Source organism: Manis pentadactyla, chromosome 3 (genome assembly GCF_030020395.1).
Source record: "Manis pentadactyla isolate mManPen7 chromosome 3, mManPen7.hap1, whole genome shotgun sequence".
Classification (NCBI taxonomy): domain Eukaryota; kingdom Metazoa; phylum Chordata; class Mammalia; order Pholidota; family Manidae; genus Manis; species Manis pentadactyla.
The window spans coordinates 57,832,616-57,848,991 of record NC_080021.1 but is presented as its reverse complement, the minus strand read 5'-3'; the positions used below and the strand labels follow the sequence as shown (position 1 = coordinate 57,848,991).

General features: G+C 40.3%; 1 protein-coding gene and 1 long non-coding RNA gene across 2 annotated transcripts in view; both read right to left on the bottom strand.

Annotated features, from left to right (window-relative positions):
- LOC130682869 (uncharacterized) overlaps positions 1 to 4,092 on the bottom strand; it is a 38,865-nt gene extending 34,773 nt beyond the window's left edge. The window contains exon 1 of the long non-coding RNA XR_008996264.1: positions 3,471 to 4,092. This is a non-coding gene — a long non-coding RNA (uncharacterized LOC130682869). The remainder of the gene's footprint in view (positions 1 to 3,470) is intronic.
- ZNF704 (zinc finger protein 704) overlaps positions 1 to 16,376 on the bottom strand; it is a 222,127-nt gene that overhangs the window by 101,458 nt on the left and 104,293 nt on the right. The window lies entirely within an intron of this gene.

Below are 16,376 nucleotides of genomic sequence, written 5' to 3'. Positions count from 1 at the left end.
CCAAGCACTCTTTTAGATTTAAGGATATCATACTGAATGTAATAGTCCAAGTCTTTATTCTTACAGGGTTTACATTCTAGTGCCTTGGGCAAGATGTTTACGCTTTCTGAACCTTAGTTCAGATCTCTGTAATTCAATTCCATTCAATTCAGCATCTTTAACACACTGTGTATGGTACTAAGTTGGGGAGCACAAGATCAATTAGATAAAACTTTTGCTTTCAAGTACTTTGTAAGTCCAGTGGGGGCATTAGACAATAGCGAGCAGTTGTTGCTACGAGAGGTCTAAGAACTCACTGCTGTGGGGGGCGCTGAACCCAGCGCTTAGTTGTAGAAATAGCTCAGAGTAGGCTTCCTGGAGGAAGATCATTTAAATACAACCTGCAGAGTAAGCCAGGCAAAATGAACTCACAAAATCATATTATTAGGAAGACGAAATGAGAATATAGTTGTGAAGGCACTAATAGTCCATAAATTTTTCTGTTAAGTAAAGCAATACGTTTTTCATTTTAGGGGCAATGGTGTTAAAATGGAATATTGTTGGGTAGTTCTGGATTTAATTTATACTCTCTTTGACAAATATGTTGTCTTCCTAACCCATGTGCTCCATCTGGGCTTTCCACATCTGTTTCCTAGATCCCAGAATTTCTAGCTTTCTGCCTGAAGAAATTGAGTAATTGAATAAATAGTTTTTAATCTTGTGGGGCCAATTCTGGCTTCCAGTCAAGTTTCTGGAGTTTGCTAAATTCACAGTCTGTGGTGTAGCTCTGTGGTAGGCCACAGTGACCTCCACACATGAGATGGGCTTTCAAAACAATCACATTTCTTATTCTTCTGGAAGCTGTCAAGCGCTTAATAACTTCTTTCAATTTAATTGAAAGGCTCTGTTTATGGGACTTCAATACAGTAAACATAAGTAACCAGAACAATAAAGTGGCACAAAAAAATGCTAATTTTGCTGGAAAACTATTGATCTGCATTTGCTTTGTTTTATATACTACATCAACCTTTGAAAAAAATGGAAGTAGGAAGTAGGACTGGGGAGAAGGGCTTGGAAAATTACTCTCTCTAAATACTCTGGCATTAAAATGAACTTGGGTAAAAGATGCCATTAGGGAAATACAGACCATATATAGTATATCCTCATTCCATGGTATGTACTTAGGTTGACTGAAGGCCTTCATGATTTGCATCAGCAATTATGATGGAAGCCACTTCAACCACATGAACCTTGAACCACTAAATAGATTTTGAAAAAAAAATGTTTAAAGTACTTAATTTTCCTCTGGGTGGTTGCAACTGTTAAATAAAGCAATACTCCTATTAATGACAAGGATTTATGTGAAGGCTATACTCTATCTTTAGAAACATCTGTATTATAGTCATATATTAAAAATGTTTTCTGGATCCCAGAAAAGAGGGGTTGTGATAAAGAGATGCCTCTTCCAAAAACAATGGCAAGTATATACCCAGAAACAAAATTAGTATATATCTCTAACAAAAGTTACATAAAAAACTGACCAACACTACAAGGTGCTTAAGCTTCTGCATTAAGGCCATTGTTTATTCTTCCATTGCACTGTAGGTTACCTGACTTCTAACCTTAGAGTTCCATCTCTGTCCTGGAAAGATCTCATAAGGTCCCCTCATAGCCTGTGGGCCTGAACCAATGCAAAAGCAACTTGTTTTGGGGTGGGAAGAAGAGAAGTAGGGAGAAAGTGCTGGAGAAAGAAGGAAATGGAGCGAGGGGACTTGGCCTAGAAGTCCAGAAACATATAAAATGTTGGGAGGAAGTTCAGAAGAGAAAGAAAGGAAGAGAGGGAGAGAGGAAGGAAGTTGACCAGTTTGAAGATGCCTTTATCAACTTCCCAGCCTCCAGGAGCCATGCGGGGCCTGTTTTCTGGAGAACAGTGGGATGTGCAGGAATTTCATCCAAACCATAGTTCATTTAACAAATATTTGCTCAACAGTTGACAGTTCCAACCATTGTCTTTAGTACTGGGGATTCGGCAGTGAAAAACAGGAACAATCCTTGCTTTCATAGAACTTAGATTCTGTTCTGGGAAGGTCTAAAGCAGCGGGATATCTAGGGCTATCTCGCAATGCATGAAGTGTGTGTTAAGCCCTTTGCCCAAAAAAGAATGTCTCCATCTACTTCCCAAGGTTTATATGATTTTAACCATCTTCAAATGACAAATGCCTTTACTCCCCAAGTAGATTACAATCTCTTTTAGGTCAAAGACTAGACCTTATTTTCCTGTTTAATTTTTTAATGCACAAAAGAAACCTAGTGCCTGGCCAATAGCATTTCATAAATATGTAGTTAGTATTCAGTAAATAGCTTCTGAGGAAAACTGTCCCATGGAGAATAGCAACAAGTGGGTACCTATGACTCTGCCCTGTGGTGTTAGTAACCGATCCAGGGAGGAATCCTTTCTCCCTCCCTCCATCCTTCCTTCCCTATTTCCAAAGGTGATTTTTGAGCTGAACTTGGTCAGCCTGGATTGTTCTAGGAGTGTAGACCTTCCCTCACCTGTGTTGTAAGGTATTCATTCTAAAATAACCCCCTTAACTTTGGTTTGAACTTAGTCCAATGTCCTGGAAGCTTCTGCTCAACTGTCCTTAAAGTCGATGAAGAACTCCTCCCAGGTAGGTGAGTTAAGGCCAGGAGTTGGAGGCACTTTTTCTCACTCAGCCAAGGTATGGCCTCATTTTCCTTCTCAACACATTCCCTCAGGCAGCTGTAACACTGATCAGGGCTGGCACAGAACATTCCTCAGGGCCACTTGAATTAATCCAATTTACTCCTAGAAGAGGCAAAGAGCACCAACTGCTATGGAATTGGGGGCCAGGTATTTTTTCTAACTCTCACTGACTCAGAGGGGTGGGGTCTCCTCATGTTCTAAAGCAGCACTGCCCAACAGAAATACAATGCAAGCCACACACATCATTTTGAATTTTCTAGTAGCCACATTAAGAAAAAAAAAAAGGAAAGGAAAAATTAATTTTAGTAATATATTTAGCACAGAACATGCAAATTATTGTCATTTTGACATGTAACCAATGTAAAAAGTACTAACGAGACCATTTACATCCTTTTCCCACACAAACTCTTCAAAAGCCACTGTGTATTTTAAACTTTTAACACATCTCAATTCTGACTGGCCACATTTCAAATGCTTAACAGCCACGTGAGGCTCATGATGACTGTACTGGACAGCACAACTCTAAGGAGTTTTGTGAAATCTCTGAGGACATCTTGGATGGTTGTTCCAAGACAAATCTTCTTGCTTAAATACCAATATGGGAAAAATGAAAAATGTTTATGAACTAATAGCTCTAAAATTCTGTATGGGAAAATGTTTATTCTTGTAACATAGACTACTAACTTTTTTTCTTTTTTTGAGAGGGCATCTCTTATATTTATTGATCAAATGGGTGTTAACAACAATAAAATTCTGTATAGGGGACTCAATGCTCAATGCACAATCATTAATCCACCCCAAGCATGATTCTCGTCAGTCTCCAATCTTCTGAAGCATAACAAACAAGTTCTTACATGGTGAACAAATTCTTACATAGTGAATAAGTTCTTACATGGTGAACAGTACAAGGGCAGTAATCACAGAAACTTTTGGTTTTGATCACGCATTATGAACTATAAACAATCAGGTCAAATATGAATATTTGTTTGATTTTTATACTTGATTTATATGTGAATCCCACATTTCTCCCTTATTATTATTATTATTATTATTTTTTAATAAAATGCTGAAGTGGTAGGTAGATGCAAGATAAAGGTAGAAAACATAGTTTAGTGTTGTAAGAGAGCAAATGTAGATGATCAGGTGTGTGCCTGTAGACTAAGAGTTAATCCAAGCTAGACAAGGGCAATAAAACATCCACGGATGCAGAAGATTTCTCGCAAAACTGGGGGGGTGAGGTTCTAAGCCTCACCTCTGTTGATCCCCAATTTCTCACCTGATGGCCCCCCTGCGACTGTGCCTGTCTTAGGTTGTTCCTCCCTTGAGGAATCTTACCCATCTCTGGCTAACCAGTCATCTTCCGGGGCCATACAGGGAAATGTAAGGTTGGTAAGTGAGAGAGAAGCAATATTGTTTGAAAAGGTTAGCTTTTTACTTCTTTGCAGATTTATGCCCTGTGGCTTCTATGCCCAGCATTTGTCTTGAGGTATCTTTACCACTTGGAAGAATTATGATACTCGGTAAATTTGATATGAGGCACGAATTCTATTTAAGGGTTGTAATTAGGAAGGAAGAAGAAAAGCTATAGAAGTAGCAGACGGAAGAAAACATGGGAAGATTGATTATTTCTTTGACATATCTTCTTGTAGAGTAACTTAAGCATGTATAGGTTTTAAATACTAATTAAATTGCACACACACATTAACATAATAGGGATACAGTTACATAACCAAAGCAGACCTATAATGACCAGCCATCTCCAGTGAAACCAAGAAAACCAGTTAGGCACTCTAGGCATTTGTGAAAATTTATCTATGATATGATGGATATTGTCCAACTGAACTTGAACAGTCTGAGAGAAATCAGACAAATTAAAACAACCCATTCCTGGGAACTGTTCACATCCCATATGTTCTTTTAACAGTGGATAGTCTGTAGTTGTAAGATTTTGGAGCGCTACAACTTGCAGTTCTCCTAATTCTTGGTTGAGTTCCAACAGTATAGATCCAGTCAAATTTGTTGTTTTACTGTATGCACAGGCCAGCTTAGATATCTCCTTCTTCATTCCCATGGCAAGTCCAGGAACCGGTGGGATGAGTGCATCTACAACTGTAGCAGCGCCTGGATCTTTGTTGAGGTTTTTTGATGATCATCTTCTGGTATCACTCTTCCAGAGATTGCTGATGTTGGAAGTTCTTCTTCATATCGTATCTTAGTTCATTTTCTGGGTAGCCAGATTAGGCTTTGATCCTCTGTATAAACACAAACAGACCCTTTGCCCACACTTTGATATGCCCTTTATACCACTGTGTAGAACTCATTGGAGGTCACCACACAGGAACTGCTTTTTTTTTTTTAAGAGAAAGGAATATTATCAGAAAAATGTACCTCCATAGCTGATCATCTGACACCCTTTAAGTGATCAAAATTAAGGATATTTAAAGCATGCATTAATCATTGATTTACAGTTAGTTTTATCCTATCAGGGAGTAATCCTCCTTTTCTTTCTTTCTTTCTTTCTTTCTTTCTTTTTTTTTTTTTTTGTTATCATTAATCTACACTTACATGAAGAATATTATGTTTACTAGGCTCTACCCTATACTAGGTCCCCCCTATAAACCCCTTTACAGTCACTGTCCATCAGCATAGCAAAAACTACTTGTCTTCTCTGTGTTGTACAGCCTTCCCCTTTCTCCCACCCCATTATGCATGCTAATCTTAATACCCCCCTTCTTCTCCCCCCCTTATCCCTCCCTAGCCACCCATCCTCCCCAGTCCCTTTCCCTTTGTTACCTGTTAGTCCATTCCTGGGTTCTGTGATTCAGTTTTTCCTTTGTTCTTATACTCCATAGATGAGTGAAATCATTTGGTATTTCTCTTTCTCTGCTTGGCTTATTTCACTGAGCATAATACCCTTCAGCTCCATCCATGTTGCTGCAAATGGTAGGATTTGCCCTCTTCTTATGGCTGAGTAATATTCCATTGTGTATATGTACCACATCTTCTTTATCCATTCATCTACCGATGGACATTTAGGTTGCTTCCAATTCTTGGCTATTGTAAATAGTGCTGTGATAAACATAGGGGTGCATCTGTCTTTTTCAAACTTGATTGCTGCATTCTTAGGGTAAATTCCTAGGAGTGGAATTCCTGGGTCAAATGGTAAGTCTGTTTTGGGCATTTTGAGGAACCTCCATACTGCTTTCCACAATGGTTGAACTAATTTACATTCCCACCAGCAGTGTAGGAGGGTTCCCCTTTCTAGACAGCCTCACCAACATTTGTTGTTGTTTGTCTTTTGGATGGTAGCCATCCTTACTGGTGTGAGGTGATACCTCATTGTAGTTTTAATTTGCATTTCTCTGATAATTAGCGATGTGGAGCATCTTTTCATGTGTCTGTTGGCCATCTGTATTTCTTTTTTGGAGAACTGTCTGTTCAGTTCCTCTGCCCATTTTTTAATTAGATTATTTGTTTTTTGTTTGTTGAGGCGTGTGAGCTCTTTATATATTTTGGATGTCAAGCCTTTATCGGATCTGTCATTTACAAATATATTCTCCCATACTGTAGGGTTCCTTTTTGTTCTATTGATGGTGTCTTTTGCTGTACAGAAGCTTTTCAGGCTAATATAGTCCCACTTGTTCATTTTTGCTGTTGTTTTCCTTGCCCGGGGAGATATGTTCAAGAAGAGGTCACTCATGTTTATGTCTAAGAGATTTTTGCCTATGTTTTTTTCCAAGAGTTAAATGGTTTCATGACTTACATTCAGGTCTTTGATCCATTTTGAATTTACTTTTGTATATTGGGTTAGACAATGGTCCAGTTTCATTCTCCTACATGTAGCTGTCCAGTTTTGCCAGCACCATCTGTTGAAGAGACTGTCATTTCGCCATTGTATGTCCATGGCTCCTCTATCAAATATTAATTGACCATATATGTTTGGGTTAATGTCTGGAGTCTCTAGTCTGTTTCACTGGTCTGTGGCTCTGTTCTTGTGCCAGTACCAAATTGTCTTGATTACTATGGCTTTATAGTAGAGCTTGAAGTTGGGGAGTGAGATTCCCCCCTACTTTATTCTTCTTTCTCAGGATTGCTTTGGCTATTTGGGGTCTTTGGTGTTTTCATATGAATTTTTGAATTATTTGTTCCAGTTCATTGAAGAATGTTGCTGGTAGTTTCATAGGGATTGCATCAAATCTGTATATTGCTTTGGGCAGGATGGTCATTTTGACTATATTAATTCTTCCTAGCCATGGGCATGGGATGAGTTTCCATTTGTTAGTGTCCCCTTTAATTTATCTTAAGAGTGACTTGTAGTTTTAAGAGTATAGGTCTTTTACTTCTTCGGTTAGGTTTATTCCTAGGTATTTTATCCTTTTTGATGCAGTTGTGAATGGAATTGTTTTCCTGATTTCTCCTTCTATTGGTTCATTGTTAGTGTATAGGAAAGCTACAGATTTCTGTGTGTTAATTTTGTATCCTGCAACTTTGCTGTATTCTGATATCTGTTCTAGTAGTTTTGGGGTGGAGTCTTTAGGGTTCATGTACAATATCATGTCATCTGCAAATAGTGACAGTTTAACTTCTTCTTTACCAATCTGGATTCCTTGTATTTCTTTGTTTTGTCTGATTGCTGTGGCTAGGACCTCCAGTACTATGTTAAATAACAGTGGGGAGAGTGGGCATCCCTGTCTAGTTGCTGATCTCAGAGGAAGAGCTTTCAGCTTCTCGCTGTTCAGTATAATGTTGGCTGTGGGTTTATGATATATGGCCTTTATTATGTTGAGGTACTTGCCCTCTATTCCCATTTTGCTGAGAGTTTTTATCATGAATGGATGTTGAATTTTGTCAAATGCTTTTTCAGCTTCTATGGAGATGATCATGTGGTTTTTGTCTTTCTTTTTGTTGATGTGGTGGATGATGTTGATGGATTTTCGAATGTTGTACCATCCTTGCATCCCTGGGATGAATCCCACTTGGTCATGGTGTATGATCCTTTTGATGTATTTTTGAATTCGGTTTGCTAATATTTTGTTGAGTATTTTTGCATCTACGTTCATCAGGGATATTTGTCTGTAGTTTTCTTTTTTGGTGGGGTCTTTGCCTGGTTTTGGTATTAGGGTGATGTTGGCTTCATAGAATGAGTTTGGGAGTATTCCCTCCTCTTCTGTTTTTTGGAAAACTTTAAGGAGAATGGGTATTATGTCTTCCCTGTATGTCTGATAAAATTCCGAGGTAAATCCATCTGGCCCGGGGGTTTTGTTCTTTGGTAGTTTTTTGATTACCGCTTCAATTTCATTGCTGGTAATTGGTCTGTTTAGATTTTCTGTTTCTTTCTGGGTCAGTCTTGGAACGTTGTATTTTTCTAGGAAGTTGTCCATTTCTCCTACATTTCCCAGCTTGTTATTATATAGGTTTTCATAGTACTCTCTAATAATTCTTTGTATTTCTGTGGGGTCCGTCGTGATTTTTCCTTTCTCGTTTCTGATTCTGTTGATTTGTGTTGACTCTCTTTTCCTCTCAATAAGTCTGGCTAGAGGCTTATCTATTTTGTTTATTTTCTAGAAGAACCAGCTCTTGGTTTCATTGATTTTCGCTATTGTTTTATTCTTCTCAATTTTATTTATTTCTTCTCTGATCTTTATTATGTCCCTCCTTCTGCTGACCTTAGACCTCATTTGTTCTTCTTTTTCCAATTTCGATAATTGTGACATTAGACCATTCATTTGGGATTGTTCTTCCTTCTTTAAATATGCCTGGATTGCTATATACTTTCCTCTTAAGACTGCTTTTGCTGTATCCCATAGTAGTTGGGCCTTTGTGTTGTTGTCGTTGTTTGTTTCCATATATTGCTGGATCTCCATTTTGATTTGGTCATTGATCCATTGATTATTTAGGAGCGTGTTGTTAAGGCTCCATGTGTTTGTGAGCCTTTTTGCTTTCTTTGTAAAGTTTATTTATAGTTTTATGCCTTTGTGGTCTGAAAAGTTGGTTGGTAGGATTTCAATCTTTTGGAATTTACTGAGGCTCTTTTTGTGGCCTAGTATGTGGTCTATTCTGGGAGAATGTTCCATGTGAACTTGAGAAGAATGTGTATCCTGTTGCTTTTGGATGTAGAGTTCTGTAGATGTCTATTAGGTCCATTTGTTCTAGTGTGTTGTTCAGTGCCTCTGTGTCCTTACTTATTTTCTGTCTGGTGGATCTGTCCTTTGGAGTGAGTGGTGTGTTGAAGTCTCCCAGAATGAATGCATTGCATTCTATTTCCTCCTTTATTTCTGTTAGTATTTGTTTCAGATATGTTGGTGCTCCTGTATTGGGTGTATATATATTTATAATGGTTATATCCTCTTGTTGGAAGGAGCCCTTTATCATTATGTAATGCCTTTCTTTATCTTTTGTTACTTTCTTTATTTTGAAGTCTGTTTTGTCTGATACTAGTATTGAAACACCTGCTTTTTTCTCTCTGTTGTTTGCATGAAATACCTTTTTCCATCCCTTGAATTTAAGTCTGTGTGTGTCTTTGGGTTTGAGGTGAGTCTCTTGTAAGCAGCATATGGATGGATCTTGCTTTTTTATCCATTCTATTACTCTGTGTCTTTTCATTGGTGCATTCAGTCCATTTACATTTAGGGTGATTATTGAAAGGTATGTACTTATTGCCAGTGCAGGCTTTACATTTGTGGTTACCAAAGGTTCAGGGTTAGCTTCTTTACTATCTTACTGTCTAACTTAACTCGCTTGTTGAGGTATTATAAACACGGTCTGATGATTCTTTATTTCTTTCCCTTCTTATTCCTCCTCCTCCCTTCTTCATATGTTGGGTGTTTTGTTCTGTGCTCTTTTTAGGAGTGCTCCCATCTAGAGCAGTCCCTGTAGGATGCCCTGTAGAGGTGGTTTGTGGGAGGCAAATTCCCTCAGCTTTTGCTTGTCTGGGAATTGTTTAATCCCTCCTTCATATTTAAATGATAATCATGCTGGATACAGTAGTCTTGGTTCGAGGCCCTTCTGTTTCATTGCATTAAGTATATCATGCCATTCTCTTCTGGCCTGTAGGGTTTCTGTTGAGAAGTCTGATGATAGCCTGATGGGTTTTCCTTTGTAGGTGACCTTTTTTTTCTCTCTGGCTGCCTTTAATACTTTGTCCTTGTCTTTGATCTTCGCCATTTTAATTATTATGTGTCTTGGTGTTGCCCTCCTGGGATCCCTTGTCATGGGAGTTCTGTGTACCTCTGTGGTCTGAGAGGCCATTTCTTCCCCTAATTTGGGGAAGTTTTCAGCAATTATTTCTTCAAGGACACTTTCTATCCCTTTTTCTCTCTCTTATTCTTCTGGTACCCCTATAATGCGGATATTGTTCCATTTCGATTGGTCACTCAGCTCTTTTAGAATTCTTTCAGTCCTGGAGATCCTTTTATCTCTCTCTGCATCAGCTTCTCTGCATTACTGTTCTCTGTGTTCTAGTCCATTAATGGTCTCTTGCATCTTGTCCATTCTGTTTTGAAGTCCTTCCAGAGCTTGTTTTATTTCTGAATTCTCCTTCCTTAGTTCTTGCATATTTCTCTGCAAGTCCATCAGCATGTTTATGACTTTTGTTTTGAATTCTTTTTCAGGAAGACTGGTTAAATCTATCTCCCCAGGTTCCTTCTCAGGGGAAGATGTAGCAGAAGCCAAAGCTGTCTGGGTTAGTCTTGTCTGGATCAAATTTTTTTGCCTTTTCATGTTGATATGTGCTATTGACTGTCAGCTGGGAGAGCCAAACTTTCCACTTGCTACTGGCCTTTCTTTACTGGGACAACTGCGACCCCTAGTGGCTTGTGTTGGGCAATTGCGTGTACACTGGGTCTTTGTGTCTTGCCCGGCCGGTATGGAGGAAGCTCCCTTGCCGAGGGCGTGGCCAGGCTCAGGCTGCTTCTCTGCTATGGCCACGCCCCATAGGGGTAATGGACGGGAGGCTGTTTGGCTGTTTACCTCCGTGAGGGGTCTCAGAGCTGTTGCCCAGGGGGTTAGTGTGCCTGGGTTTCCCTGGAGTTTCCAGCTGCTGTACTGTGACCTGGGTTGTTTCCGTCCAGCTGTTGCGTCCCTGTCCCTTTAAGACTTTCAAAAAGCACTCGCTTTTCTTTGTCACAGAGGCATCAGCTTCAGGACCCACTCAGAGGTCTTGCTGCCCTGTTTCCCTAGTTTCCAGCCCTCCACTCATGCACTGTGTCTGCGCTCTGGTGCAGATGGCTAGGGCTGGGTTTTTAGCAGTCCTGGGCTCCGTCTCCCTCCCGCTCTGCCTATTCTTCTCCCGCCGGGAGCTGGGGGGAGGGGCGCTCGGGTCCTGCCGGGCCGGGGCTTGTATCTTACCCCTTTCACCAGGCGTGGGCTCTAGCAAGTGTGGATGTAGTCTGGTTGTTGTCCTGTGTCTTCTGGTCTCTCTTTTAGGATCAGTTGTATTTGTTGTATTTTCAAAAATATATATGTTTTTGGGAGGAGATTCCCACTGTCCTACTCATGCCGCCATCTTGGCTCCACCCCTACTAACTTTGTTTTAACAAAAGGATGTTAACGAGAAAAGTGTAGCACCATTGTAGCCACTGAAATCTTAATGGACACATTTGACAAGTGGCAAAGCTGAGGAGACTTTTGAACTTTCAGTCTGCAATCACTTTAATGATCACAAAGTGAAGTGGGCGGCAAGAGGCTTCTCCGCGATGGGGCATTCTGCCCTGCCTAGAGGATGACTCCTTGGATCTGCTTGCTGCTGCTTTCCTGGCCTGTGTTTACAGTGGTAAGACAAGAATGCTCTAAAGAGGCACAGAAGTAGACTGCATCCTGGTTTCAAACTTGTGGGCCCTGAAGTTTTTGTCAGTCTGCATGGATGCTGACAATTGTCCATTGAATAATGTTTAGCTCTCAGTCAAAACTATTTACTGGTTGCTAATTCTGAGGCAAGCATTGTTTCAGGGGCTACAAGTTGTCTATCACATACTTGTACTATTTTCCACGTATACATGAAAGATATTATAATGAGTAAAACAGAAGTTTACATACAACATTAATGAACTATTAGTAGCTCTCTCTCCCTTGTATTTCCCCAATCAATGGAATCTAACAGTACACGGTAGGGTTTGTGAAGTTGCTTGACTTAAAGTGTGATCTTCAGTACCACAAATCACTGTCTGCCATGTTGGATGCCATGAAATCACTATTTTGCTCTCTGGGTGGTACAGCTCACTGTCAGCTAGGATTCTCCTGGATCCTTCCTCTGCTTTCTTATTGAGTTAATGGTCTCTGGTTAAGAAACACTGGCTTTTAGAACCTGGTGTGTGCTGAGTTTAACTGCTCAGTATTAATACATTCAGCATGGATGATTTCATTATAGAACATGCTGGCTACTTTGCAGTATTTCCTTAGGCATAATAAGCTTTTACTATAAAAACCAAATCAACATTAATCTGAAAAGCTGTCATTTTATGTCCACTGCCAAGAAAAAAACAAAGCGAGATAAACCTTTATCAAGGAACTGGACTCAAAAACAGTTACCAAAACAGCTCTCTTCATCCCCTTGGGGCAATCTGATTTATAAACTGAAGTTTCAAAGCATGTTTTATTTAACTGCTGAGGGCAAGAGAATAACATAGGAGGCATTTTTGAGCTAAGTTCTTTAGGGTGCTGGCCTGCTCTGCTTTGGGGGAAAACTGAAAAAAAAATCGTTCAAAGTAAGTGTTTTCAAGCGGGTCTACTAATCCTACTAACTCCTTTTCCTTTCAATTGCATCAAGAACAAACAGGTAGGAAATAGCAAAAGACTGGCCTGGTCAACAAGGGAAAAGTAGTCAAGTTTCAAAGCTGGCTGGCAGACAGTAGTGAGCAACATTCTCCTGTATTCCCAAGCAAGCATAGGCAAAGAACCATTTTTTCTACCTCTTATAAACAATCTGTGTTTAAAGAATGAACACAATACCTTCTTCCCAGTCTCTAAAAGCTGGCCATTGTTATGTGTTTCACTACACTCTTAAATCCTAAAGAGTATAAACAGCCAGCTAGGTAGTGACTGTTTGATCTACATATCTTGGCAAGAGCTGTGCCAGCAATGCGAACCTGTCCAGGCTCCTGTTTCTATACTCTTCCAGTTAGAAGGGGATCCTGCGGCTTGAATACCGCAGAGCCGACCTCGCCCCTTCCCGAGGAGGGTGGTGAGGACTACTCAGCACACACCAGTTGCATTCATGAGGAAACAATCTTCCTGCCCACCCAGCACTATATTTAGAGCCATCTCTTGGCATGCAAACTTATATTTCTGGGCTTTCTGCCACTCAGACAAAAAAAAAGGGACAAGAAAAACTAGTTTGGTTCCAGTGCTGAACCCAAACAACAAACATTAAATGTGGCCTTCCCCATTGATGTATTTCTGTGTCAAACATCACTCTTCTTCAGAAGCAGTGAGCACTGGATATGGCTCTGAAAAATGCTTTTTTTCCTCCTAATTCTAATAAGTAAAATGTGTCCCACTTTCTAACAGGATATTTTGTAAAGAACTAAGCAGTAGAGCAAATTTCTATGAAAAGGACAGAATGTTTTGCAATGTTTAAAGTAATAGCATCCATGCTGGAGCTGTCAACTTCCCCCAACATGTGGTGGCCCCTGAGAAAAGTTCAATCCCAAAGCCAGCCACAGAAGTGATTGAAAAAGAACATGTAATGCAAAACTGCTAGGCTGCTCCAACCCACTCAGCAACACTCCCTAGCACTTAGCTGTTTTGCCACACATCACTGGCTTCTTTACCAGGAGAAGTGACATGGGCAGAGACCTTGATGTAGACCCCTGAGCAAGGAGCTGCATGTCCTACACTGGTCACCAACCGTGGGACGCCATGCTGGATGAGAAGTGACACATGCAGACCCTTTCCTGTTTGCTCCCAAGCCCAGAGGGCCCTTCCCTACTTTTTCTTTCCAGTGTGTTTTTTCTTACAATCACATTTACTGAATTAATTTCACATTTCTTTTAGTTCAGTATCCTGTCATAGCACTGACTGCTTAGAAAGGTAGTAGTAGTCTACAAACAGGAGAGCCAGTATCATTCATAACTGTGATGTCAACCCCACCATTAGGTGGTTTGGATAAGTATCTCCCCACAGTAGTCATCGGTGGCACAAGTAGTCACCTCTAACTAGTTTAACAAATCTACAGGAGAAAGGAATAAAAATACCTACAGCTCTGCATCCATTCTTCCATGCTAAAGTTAACACTACAACAAAAATTTAAGTGAGTATTAAATTAAAAAAAAAACCTTCCACAAAATTTCTTAAAATACTAAAAAATAAGGATGCAACGTAACTTCACTGGACATGAAATATGAACACTTAATGCAAGTCGTAGAAGAGTCTATATCATACCTATTCTGGTTTGGGATTTCATAAATGGATAAATGCAAAGGAAAATGACTTGCCACCAAACACACACAAAAAGCCACTTGTGGTGTTTGGGTGTTCAGGACTGTTCCTAAGGCCTCCCCCTTCCAGGCCCAAGGTGGAATTGCAAATCCTGTTCCCCTCAAGCTAGGCACAGGCTGGACACATGATTTGCTTGGGCTGCTGGAATGTGAGTAAAAGTGACACGTGTCACCTTCCTGATGCTGGCACTCGGTCCTCTGTGCTCCCTTCCTCACCACATTTACCTGAGTCCTGCCTGCACAAGACACATAAGCCAGAAAGAAAAGCTTCAGTGTTTAAGTATTTATATCCCATGAGATTTTGGAGTTGTTTGTTTCCACAGCAAGCTAAGGCTCATCTGACCAATATAGAAAATTTGTAAACAATAATAATTAGCAGAAGATAACTGTGTAAAAGTCCCTCATAGGTCCTGGCACCAGAAGGGCCTTACGGCGATCCTTAGATGGTGCCCCCATCCCACCCACCACAGCCTGTCAACTCCACAGTATCTCCTACCAGCTCTATCAAAACCCAAAGCAAATAAACACTTAAGAAAAAACAAAACAAAACGATCCCAGCTCAGGAAAACAGACATGACTGCTGAGAAACAAAGTGATTCCCAGAATCTCTAAATCTGTGATTCTCAGCACTGAGTGCTCCTCTGCCCAACCCCAAAGATTCAGATTTACTTCATTCCAGGTAGAATCCAGGCATCTGGACTGCTTCCCAGTCTTTCCCAGTGATTTGGTGTGTGGCCAGGCTTTGAGAACCACGGCTTCATGACTGGGCTCTACTATTTTCCAAAATGCAGTCCTGGGATACTAAATATAATAGGAAAAAAGAAATGCACAAACAACAGTATCCCCAAATAGCATGTTCACATTACATGAAATGAGTGTCTCCGTGTACTGGGGCTGCCGATCTTCCCTTAGTCCAGCAACAGAACACATTCCTAATTCATGGGTTGCTGGGCATCTCACATTCTTAGGATTCTGTCTGTGGAGTAAGCAGAAGCAATGCTCTAACACTGGCACTGTAGTACATGACTTCCCCACAGTCAGAGAGTTCGTTATTTGTCCCACAGGACTCCAAACATGAGGTCAGGGTGGATTTAGGATCGGGACAAAAAGTCAACTGCGCCTAAGGGACACTACAGATCTATGGAGTCTGTTAGCAGAGAAAATGTAGCTGAAGAGCTATAGTATCACTGGGCCCCTCAAAACCATGTTTTGCTGTATCAGAAACCCCAGTGTTCTGGATGCCAGGACAGAAATATTCACGGGCACTGTACAATCTCTCTTCCAAGACCATCCAGTCTCTGCACCCACATAGGTCAACATGTGGGTCCCACTACAGTGATAATGTTTACCATCTGTTCACTGCCTTCTATGCACCAGGAGTAGCACGAAGTATTTTAAAGACACAGTTTCCTCTTATCCTCACATAGAGGGAATATCATTTCCCCCATAGGAAGTATTATCCTTTCCTCACTTAAGCGGTATCATCATTTCTATTTTACAGACTAGGCAATTGAACCTACAAGTTTAAGTGACATGTCCAGAGTAATGCAGCTATGAACATTACTGAAAAATAAAGAGAATAAAAAGGCTCACATACTGCCCCATAATATGGAGTAAAGTTGAGGGACAGGTGGTTTATAATAATTTCTCTTTTTCTCTTCTAATTGTCATAGGAACTTAGTTTTATCTAAAGAAGATGTGTTATGCTTATGTAGACAATAAGCATAATTTTGACAAATACATACTGAATAATCATTTCTACTGAAATTCAAATGTATTTGTTCTATTTAAATTTTGATAAAGTTTGGCATCATTATACATAGTTCACTTCTCTGCCGAAAGTTAAACAGTGTTCACTCACTTATCTGGTGAGGATTCTAGAACGTTCTGAGTGCTAGTTACTGCAGATATAATAGGGAACAGGATAGACACAACCCCCTCCCCTGAGCTTGTTGTCCAGCTAGGCTCACAGGCAATGAAACAGCAAGAACAGTGTGCTAAGGGTATGATGGCACAGGTATTATGAAGTCTTTCAAGGTGTTCAGGAGACAAAGAGCAGCCAGCTGTCCTTCCATATACTTGGCTTTGCTTCTTCCACCTGTAGCTAATACCCTCTCTGTCCAGACTTTGCCCTTCTCTGGTGCTGTCTTCCAGCCATGCCTTTAGAGCAACTGGTTTCAATATGATGTTGCTTCAAAAGATCTTCATCATTTGAAGTACTGCTGGCTTCATGCATAAAG